At 31.9% G+C, this 10,799-nt stretch overlaps 2 long non-coding RNA genes across 2 annotated transcripts; both read right to left on the bottom strand.

Annotated features, from left to right (window-relative positions):
• Nucleotides 1-1,956: 1,956 nt before the first annotated feature.
• Nucleotides 1,957-3,593, bottom strand: LOC109161112. The gene is made up of 3 exons (XR_002050880.1): nt 3,415-3,593; nt 2,933-2,983; nt 1,957-2,206 (listed from the first exon to the last, which is right to left on the bottom strand). It is a non-coding gene; the product is annotated as an uncharacterized LOC109161112 (long non-coding RNA).
• A 3,008-nt stretch (nt 3,594-6,601) lies between these two features.
• Nucleotides 6,602-8,995, bottom strand: LOC109161113. Its single transcript, XR_002050881.1, has 3 exons — nt 8,858-8,995; nt 8,447-8,500; nt 6,602-6,892 (listed from the first exon to the last, which is right to left on the bottom strand). It is a non-coding gene; the product is annotated as an uncharacterized LOC109161113 (long non-coding RNA).
• Nucleotides 8,996-10,799: the final 1,804 nt, after the last annotated feature.

The following is a 10,799-nucleotide window of genomic DNA, read 5'->3' as shown; positions in this document are numbered from 1 at the left end:
TTAACGGTAGACCGTCAGCCATGTTTTGCCTCAGACCTGACTCAGAACCCTAGATGGTGTATTGGTATCTACTGAGCGGTCTGAGTACCGTAACTGAATGTGCTATCTAATCCATAATCCTGTATCCCATCAATCCAGGTTATATTAGGCACAGAGTTTGGTTGACTAACAACTACTAGTTATTAAGTCCAACCAGACCACTTAATAAACCTAGTCAACTTACACCACTTAATTAAGGCCCTAATATATAATATATAATATATATTATTAGGGAAAATCTTACACACCAGACGAATAATCTACTAAAAAAAAGTAGGTGGCAAGAAATTTCCACGGTCAATGTAGCCCGTCTACACCTAAAGTGTTATAAGTTGATGTCAAGTGAAAAGAAATTATAAATTATAATTATAAATATTAAATAAAAAAAAAAATTGCGGTGCAGAAAGTTTGGGCGGGCTTAAACTGCACTGTCTTGAAGTCTTTCTCTTTTGTCATTTTGGGAGGATATTGTAGGAAACCAATCGTTATACCATGTATCAAGATATGTGTATGTGTTTTATGTTGTGAGTTTTTGTGTTACGAAATTTTGTAGTTAAAACAAATAGTACTATGTAATTGTGTCTTGTGTTGTAAGTATACCTAAATCAGATTTGAAAATGAATAAATATATATAATGTGTATATGTCTTGTCACTCTTGTGATATGATTTTTTAGGTCTTGTGTTATGAAATTCTGTATCTCGTCGTTTTGATTCAAGATCGAAAATACTATGTGGACCCTAGCTAATGATATAAGATCCCGTATGAAATATGATCGGTCATATTGTGTATTTAAAACTAAGCTACAAGTTTTTGAAAAATAAAAACGCCAAGATTTTATTTGTAAACTACAAGCTTTTAAGTATTTCACTATAGTCTTTTAGATTGAGATCTTCCGTTTTGTACCTCTACCATTTGTAGCTGTTTTGGCTCCACCTTACTAAGTCCTATTTTAACATTTATAAATTTTATAAAGAAAAAAATTACGTAAAATTTTTGGACTTGTTGAATTGCAGGTTTGTCAGCCGGCCTTTAGTTCGTGGAGAACAATAAGAAAGAGTAATAATAGCAGGAAGAAAAGAATAAAGAATAGAGAAAAGTAATTCTTATTATCATCAAATCTGTACAATATTACAATTATATATATAATCTCTCTATCATAATAGCCTTTAGGACTCTAAGGAATCCTTCCGTATTAAGAATCCTATCATAAATATAAAGCTAGAATAATGTCCACATAAGGCTTTACAACACTCCCCTCGGACATTATTTTGCCATAACCATGCCTTGTTAAAAACTTGCTAGGAAAATCCTGTGGCAAAAACCTAGACAAGAAAAAAGTACAATAGAAAATATATTCATGCCTCATTAAAAATTTCACTAAGAAAATCGCGTGGGAAAAACCTAATTGAAGAAAAGAGTACATGATATATGTAAAAACATATATTGTATTGGTCGCCTCATTAAAAACCCTAACTTAAGAAAATCCTGTGGTAAAAAAGAAGTTAAGAGAAAAAGAGTACAACCATAAGCCTTCAGGGCATAATGGACATAATCTTCAGGATTTTGATATTGAGATTACTGAATTGTCCATTTATTTAACACCAATTTGACAGAATAACAAATGGGTGACTAAATTGAGTAACAATACAAAAGTTTGGGACTACATTAGATCTCCAAAATCATTTAGTACGAAATTAAGAAAAATCACTATAGTCAAGGACCATTATAGGTATTAACTCAAAAAATATTAAACCATAATTTTTTTGAAAACCAACAACGAAGAATATATATTAAACCAAACCAGAAAGAAAATGAGGGGAACAGTCTCCCAACTCATATGACCAGACTGAGAGCCGACCGTTTTAGCTAATGCATGGGCGGGCTGGTTCGCTGATCTAGGAAATTAATCTAACGAAATTGCAAATACATTTTCTCTTTCAAATTATACCTGCATGCATATCCGATCCGTGCACATACATATTTCTGAATTTATTTCTTAATTAAAAACTATTTTTTCATCACGTACTAACAACATACGATGAAGTTCTTAACTTCTGCTTATTTAATCATCTATAAGTACACATTTTTTTGGTTCATCATCTTCTTTGCTTTTGATATTTATGGGCGTGCTCAACCTCCACATCAACATTCAACACAACCTGGTCCTGCAACGCCAAGATATAGAATTAAGAATGAAATAGAAATTACTAATACACAACACTATAAAGAAGTACATAATTGCTGCAACAATTTTTTTTTTTTTTTTTTTTGAACTCGAAAAGAAAAGAAAGAAATATTATTATAAACTTCAAAATATTAGTCCTTATTTTTTCTGAGTTAATACCTAATTTAGTTCTCGACTATAGTGATTTTTCTCAATTTAGTCATAAACGTCTTTTTGTGCTTAATAAGGTCATCGAATTTGATAGTTTTACCCAATTAAATCCTTAGCTGTTAGAATCAATGACTAAATCTATAAAATAACTATAGTTAAAGACTAAATTAGGTAAAATCACTATAGTCGAAGACTAATTTGGATAAAACTACTAAAGTTGATGACTAAATTAGGTATTAATAGGACTCAATTGGATAAAACCGTTAAAATCAAGGACTAAATAAAAAAACATCACTATATATAGTCGACTAAATTAAGTATTAACTCTTTGTTCTTCTTATTTGATAAAACTAATCCTGCTCATTTTCTTCTTATTTTATAACAACCCTCAACCGATGATATAACTAAATACTAAGTAGATTAGTATCACATCCATTTCAAGTGAATACAACTTAGATGGGAGTAAATTTGGTGAATAATAAGTATGCAGTTTTTTTTTTGTCTGAAATTATCAATTCCATCGCTGAAATGTGCTTTTTTTTAGTTGTTTACATACCTCCTGGTGAATGATGGTCTCCGGGACCGATTTCGCACAGCTGTCTTCTAGCTGCAACAATTTATTCATTATTTATTATGAAAAAATTTCTTGCATGACATACAAAATCACTACTGGAAATTATGAAATTTCCGACCACTTGAAAGTGATCTTAAATCAAGTTGATACCAAAAAGTGGTCGGAAATAGCAACTAAGATTTTTCCGGATACGAAAATTGGTCGGAACAAGACTTTTGACTTGATTTAAGATCACTTTCAGGTGGTCGGAAATTCCATAATTTCCCGTAGTGAATGTTTTCAATTTTTATTAATCATAAACATGCGGAATCAATGAGTAAAACAATATTAAATAATAGTTATGATACAATATAATTAATGATATAAAATATGCATGTGGCTAAGAGTTGTTTGTGTATGTTTGTTTGAATTGATTCTACCAAAATAAAAATAGTATAAATATGGAGAAGATGAACAGTACTTACCAAAGAGAAATGCCATCATCATCATCAGAAGGACCAAGAGAAATGGGATATTTGGCAATTTGGGTGTGATAGTCATCTTAATTAATTGCAGTATATATGTAGGAGAAACTGAAGAGCAAAGAGATTTGGTTGATGATATATAATGGAGCTTTATGACTCAATTTATAGTCATCCTCTTTTACTAAATCAACTATATGTGCCACCAAATGAAAGAGATTTGTTCCCTCAAAAAAAAAAAAAAAAAAAAGCATCAAATAAAGGCCAACTAGGTGGCAAGAAATTTCCATGCATCCACACTGTGATAAGTTGGAGTCAAGAGAAAATATTAAGTTCAAAATTTGCAGCGAAGAAAGTCTAGGCTCACTTAAATGGCATTCACTTGAAGTCTTTCTCTTCGTCATTTTTGGAGGATATGGTAGGGACTAGGGAGTATGATCGGCCATATTGTGTAAGTATTTAAAAATAAGCTACAAGTTTTTGTAATATAGAATATAAGTTTTGACATTTTCTCGGTAGACCGAAGATTGATTAAACAATAGTTCTAATTCCCTTTATTACTCTGAAATGGTAACTTTATGAATAATCTACCATCGTTACTTTATAAACTGATAATAGTGATTTTATAAGTCTACAATAATTACTTAATAAACCTACACTAGTCTGGAAATTAAAATTCGGTGCGTGGAAAAAGTGACGTTGTTTCTCTGAAAAATCCTGAAGAATAGTGTTCTTGTCAATGGTGAAAGGTGGAGATGTGGGTTAACTGAAGATGGAGACTATCCTTGCTGTGCCTAATGAGCAAGTTTTTAATAATGTGCTTGTGCCAGCCAGCGAAGCGATGAGGCGGTCACTTAAGGACGCTTCAAAAGCCCAAACAATTCCTCTTGAAGCACAACAACCTCACGCTGGGTAGACAAGTCTGGGTTAGTTGGACCCCTTCAGATGACGGGTTCGTCAAACTCAATACAGATGGAGGGAGGAAGGCAAGCTCAGGTATGGCTAGCGCGGGTGGTGTCATTCGGGACCACATAGGCACTTGGATTGTGGGGTTCATGTCTAAAGTTGGTATCACGAGTGAGCAGTTTCATCGTAGATCGGAGCTGTGGGGTTTAAGGAAGTGGCTCATCTTGGCTAAAAATCGTGTTATGGACAAAGTGGTGGTGAAAATAGATTTGGAACAATGGTTCATGTGGTCAAAGGTGAGGACGAGTCTTGTCCTGAGGCCAATACCCTTATCGTTGATTGTAAGATCATCATAGAGCAAATTAGGCATTGTAACATATTTCACGTATGTAAAAGGGAATTTGGGGGACCTCAATTTTGGAAGACCCCATTGATGCAATAAAAGTCCCTCTCATGGCACCAGACGAATCTACTAATTCTCGGGACCTTAGGTTTCTCCAATGCACCATAAAAAAAAAAAAAAGTAATGATAATTAATGAACTCGTGTCTTCGTTATGCTGTTTCCATTTTTTTTTTTTTTTTTTTTTGAAAGGAAGCTGTTTCCATTTTCAAATGTTTTGACGAAATTTGTATCCGCAAAGAAACGGAAATTTTGCGCTGGGGAAAGAAGAAAGAAATTTCTTTGCAATTGTCATTTGGAAGAATTTACACATACACAATGAGTCACTGACATCGTGGATCAAGTCAATTTTGTATGGTGGATCATAGTTTAAAAGGATACCGACTTACATTAAGTATCCTAATGTATCATGTTTAACAACATTATCATGTTTTAAATTCATAATATTTGTTCAATCTTTTAATGAACTTAACTTAATGTAAATAAACATTAAAATGCATGTATTTCATATGTATTTCCATTCACTTTATAATAAGCCTAATAGGTTCATAATTTTTCTTTTATATGTTCATAAAAATAAAACTTAATATACATAAACAGGATACTAAAATCACATCATGTTTAATATCATTCATTATTTACTATGCTCATAATATTTACTTTATATGATCATAAACATAAACTTTAACGTACATAAATACAAAATACTAATTAACGGCATGCACATCATATCTATTTCAATCCACTCTAAAGAGGTTCATAATGTTCTTTTCATATCTAAAAACATAATAAGCCTCAATGAAAATTATATCTTAATTTATATCCATATTTTTATTGCTAATTATTTTGTACAATGTGCTTTTAGAGTTGTACAAGATAATTTTTTGGCTTCATTTACTTTCTCATCATAAGTCTATGAGTGGGTTTATAAGGATTAAAATTAGCTTGACCAAGTCCACACAGGCTAATTAACTCAATGGTTCAGACGTTCAGTAATCAGTATTTGGGAGAATAGATCAAAGTTGGGAAAATGATTGAAATGTGAAGGAAGAAGCATGTATTTCTCAAAATGTGACTGGTCATTTTTATGGACAAAAATATGAAAATGACGTTTGGGACATACGTTTGATGTCAGACCACAAACGCAAGTCCCACTAGGGTTTTTTTTTTTTTTTTTTTTTTTTTTTTTTTTTAATTTGGTCTTTGCAACCAGCGACTTCTCCGACGGCGTCGCCGACTTCTCTAGCGAAGGAGAAGGCCGCCGCCAGTGGTTGCCTTCTCCGTCGCTAGAGAAGCCAGCGATTATGTTACAAGTTAAAGATTTAGCCAATAATATAATATACATATAATTTTACTTCTTTTTTTTTTTTTTTAGTACTACGGGCTCCGTTAGAAATGTAGTATCTATTTATAATTACTTTCTCAACCGTGAAGCACAAAAAGTCACTTCCCATCTAGAAGAGACACTTCATGCATGCCACTATACCACATTACCACAAGACAAGATCATTGGCATATTTAATTTTACTTAGATCAAGCATAATTTCAAATGAACTGCGAGCAACTATTGTTCTTGATGACAATTTACAACAACAACGGGTTTAAACCATTCTCTATGTGCATTTTTCTTACCATACCGTGCTTTATCTCATTGAGTTATGCTTTTGTAATCAATTCTTATGAATATACAATTCATTGATTGAGTGATCCACGCTCCGTATTATTATTCTTAGCTTCTTGTTGACATTCTACCTTGATATCTCAAATTATTATGATTGCATGAACAATTGATCCATATATAACCCCAATCATAGAAAATTAATAATCATATTTAAAACTTCAAAAGAAAAGTACAACAAAAACAAAGATTCAAAAAAAAAAAGAAAAAAAAAAAAGTACACTCAAAACATTGATGTATCAAATCACAATTCAAAATAGCAAACAAACAAATACTGATACACATTAAAACGCAAAATAAACAACAGTTTCACATTCAGTAAATATATGGTTCCTTCTTTTAAGCAATTAATCTTATTTTTTATTTTTTAAAATTTTATTCTTCACCCTTCTGCATGGGCCGATTTGATCGAGCGATGTATATATATATATATGTTTCCTTCTTCTGCCTCTGTGCTACAATTGTGGCGGTGCTCAAGTTCTAATGCAATGTGGAGCTGCAAACACCATTAGAATAATAAGCTAAGTGAATTAGAGAATACAAATTAAATCAAATATTCATTATTATATAGTACAGTGAAGCTCTGTGTCTCTCCACTTCGTACTCATAGATATTTCAATTTCAGCTCTCACGGGCTTAACTTAATGGTTCAGTAAGCAATATTTAAGAAAAGAGACTAATGTTTGAATCTCGGTGGCGACAGTATTAAGATTATGCCTAAAGTGTACAAATTCCTTGTGCACACAGATATTTGGCCATGTCTGCTGAGCTATAAAGTCATTGTGATTTAGGGTGTGTTTGGTTGGTGGGTTTTGTCCATAGGAATGTGTATGAAAGTGATTGTTGTTGTTTGGTTGATAGGTTTTTAAAACACTACTATTTGTTTCAAATACCCCATCAATTGAAAAACTCATACCCAAATATAATAAGGGTTTCATTCCCTTATTCATTCTCAAGCACTACTATTAGTAACCATTCTCATTCCACCCCACTACCAAACATGTTAAATACTTTCACCAAAACACATTACCATTACCAAGTATTTGATACCCATTCTGATTCCGATTCCTATATGCGAACCAAACACACCCTTATATGCTTCCAAATGTTCTATTGGGTCAGGGTGTAAAGCCTTGGCGTTGGGAATTCAACCTTTTGGAGAAGGTATTTGAATTCGAGTGGCCTCTTCCAAATTTAAAGCTGAGCTTGTGCGTATATATGCTTAAAAGCTTGGCAAGCCCGCAGTAACTAATTGAAAATATATATGTAGGAGAAATCAATATTTTGGTCCATCAATTGTTTCTTACTTATAGATATAGTTTTTAGTTTTCAATTTTAACTAACTTGATTCTCGAATTGTTTAAAATTGTTTGAAATAAACTTTTTTAGGAACTAAATTGATGAAATCTTAAAAAAAAAAAAGTGAGAATCACCATTTTGGTCCCTGAAATGGTTAATTGACGAAATTTTAAACAACTCGATGCTCAAATTGATTAAAATTGAAAAATAGTTTCGACTATAGTGGTTTTTCTTAATTTAATTTAGTTCTAAATGTCTTTTTATGCTTAATAATCGAATTTGATAGTTTTACCCAATTAAGCCCTTAGCTGTTAGAATCAATGATTAAATCGAAAAAAAAATCACTATAGTTGAAGACTAAATTAGGCAAAATCACTATAGTACAAGACTAACTTGGGTAAAACTACTAAAGTTGAAGACTAAATTAGGTATTAATATGACTCAATTGAATAAACTATTAAAATTGAGGACTAAATCGAAAAAAAAAAAATTCAACTTTCAAATTGTTATCATTTGTGGTCCAAGTTAACCACATGATGTTTCAAAATTTAATTAGTCGTGGTCCTCATGGATGAACCATAGGTGGTTGAAATTTCATAGTTGAAGGACCATGGTGGTTAATTTGGACTACGAATGGTGTAACAATTTGAAAGTCGACGGACCACAGATTGTCAATTTGAAAGTCGAAGGACCACAGATGGTCAATTTGAAAGTTTAGTTCGCTAAAATGAGCTCTTAGTTGTTTACATACCTCCTGGTGAGAAATATTCTGGGGGTGCATTTGCCTGCTGCGGTCGCGGGATGCCTGCAACGTTACTGACTCTATTACAATGTAATATCTATTCATCATAAATTACTCTAATGAAGTACAAAGAGGCCAATGCCGCCTCCGTTAAGGCTCAAACTCATGACCTTCCATATGAAAATTCAACCTTAGTGCCATTAGACCAGAAGGTCTTGGGAACAATTTATTCATTATTTATACAAAGTGTTTTAAATTTTTCTTAATTATATCATAAGCATGCACAATCAATGAGTAAAACAATATTAAATAATTAATGACATAAAATATGCATGTGGCTAAGAGTTGTTTGTGTTTGTTTGAATTGATTCTTCCAAAGTAAAAAATAGTATAAATATGGAGAAGATGCATAGTACTTACAAAATCGAGCTGGGTAGGCAGAAATAAAGAGAAATGCCATCATCATCATCAGAAGGACCAAGAGAAATGGGATATTTGGCAATTTGGGTGTGATAGTCATCTTAAATGCAGTATATATGCATGTAGGAGAAACTGAAGAGCAAATAGATTTGGTTGATGATATATGGAGCTTTATGACTCAATTTATAGTCATCCTCTTTTACCATGTGCGACCAAATCAAAGAGACTTGTTCCCTCAAAAAATAAAAAAAATAAAAAAAATAAAAAAATAAAAATCAAGGAGACTTGCACTGGCGACTTGGCGTAAGTCATGCATCCTCGATTTCCATTTCCATGCATGTAGGACACGAGTAATAAATATGATGTTTTTTTTTTCCTCATCAATTGAGAATAATTGGCCAAGCACCTTGTGCTTAGATGACATGTAGTGACATCTCCCATGTGGGAGATCATGAGATTGAGTCTAGTGGAGGCGTTGTTGACTCTTTGTACTTGACTCTTTGTGCTTCATTAGCTTGAGAAAGTATATTTGAAATATGTTAGAATTCTAACGAGTTAATACCTAAAATGGTGTTCGATTAGAGTGGTTTTTCTCAATTCCATTCTAACGAACTTTGGTGTTCGATTAGAGTGGTTTTTCTCAATTCCATTCTAACGAACTTTGTTGACTTAATATAGTCTTCAAACTTTTGTGTTGTTACTCAATTTAGTACTCTATTTGTTATTCCACCAAATTGGTGTTAAATAAAGGGACAATTCAATAATCTTAATATTGGTCTCTTTTTACTTTAATCTCAGTCATGTAATGAGAAATTCCTCTTTCTTTCATGAATTACTCACAGACCTGCGAATAAGCTACAAGTTTTTGTAAAATAGAATATAATTTTTTGATATTTTCTCAGTAGACCGAAGATTGATTAAACAATAGTTCTAATCCCCTTTATTGCTCTGAAATGGTAACTTTATGAATCTACCATTGTTACTTTATAAACTATAATAGTGATTTTATGAGTCTACAATAATTACTTAATAAACCTACACTAGTAATCTTATGAACATGCAATAGTGACTTTATAAATTTGGTTAAATCAACGCCCAACTCGATTGAGTCAGTTCTTAACTTGGTCAAGTTAGCGCTCAACTCGACAAAGTGGTTACTTTTGCTTGATTGGTTGTTCATCTTCTATATTCTTCTAACTATGTACTAAATTGACCATTTAACATATATAGTTGACTAGATTGATTGTGGGATTATAATAGTGTCTACCTTGTATTGTCACATAATTTGTTAAGTGTTGGTATATAATATATTAATTGTAAACACATAATTTGAATGTCATTTTGAATGAGGGTCCATAATACAAGGTGGACCTAGTCTATAATATTATTTACCTATCGTAATTTTACTAGCTCATTCACTATCTTATTGGGTTGTGGGATGTGAGAACCCTATTGAGAAAGAATCAAAGAATATTACTTTTTGTGGACAAAAGAAGCATGAAATTTAAGTGGTGCCATTGATGACAAATTACACCTAAGGAGCGAGGTCCACTTTGTATTATGGACTCTAGTCCAAAATGACATTCAGATTATGTGTATGCAATTAACATATTATGTGCTTGTAAATAAATTGAAGGTAAATAATATGTTAAATACATACACATAATATGCCGTTAACATATTATGTGCTCACAATTTACTATTATGCACATTTAGTTAATATATTATGTGTTTGTAGTTAACAAATTATGTGGCTTCAATTTATTTACATAGACATAGTGTATTAATTGAAGACACATAATATATATATTATATATATATATATATATATATATATATATATATATATATATATATATATAAGACACAATATATTAATTGTAAATAAATAATTTTTAGACCAAAAGTCCATGATGCAAGATGGACCTTCCATTTGGAAAAG

This window comes from Ipomoea nil, unplaced genomic scaffold (assembly GCF_001879475.1).
Source record: "Ipomoea nil cultivar Tokyo-kokei standard unplaced genomic scaffold, Asagao_1.1 scaffold2921, whole genome shotgun sequence".
Classification (NCBI taxonomy): Eukaryota; Viridiplantae; Streptophyta; class Magnoliopsida; order Solanales; family Convolvulaceae; genus Ipomoea; species Ipomoea nil.
This window is presented reverse-complemented; position numbering and strand designations above follow the sequence as displayed.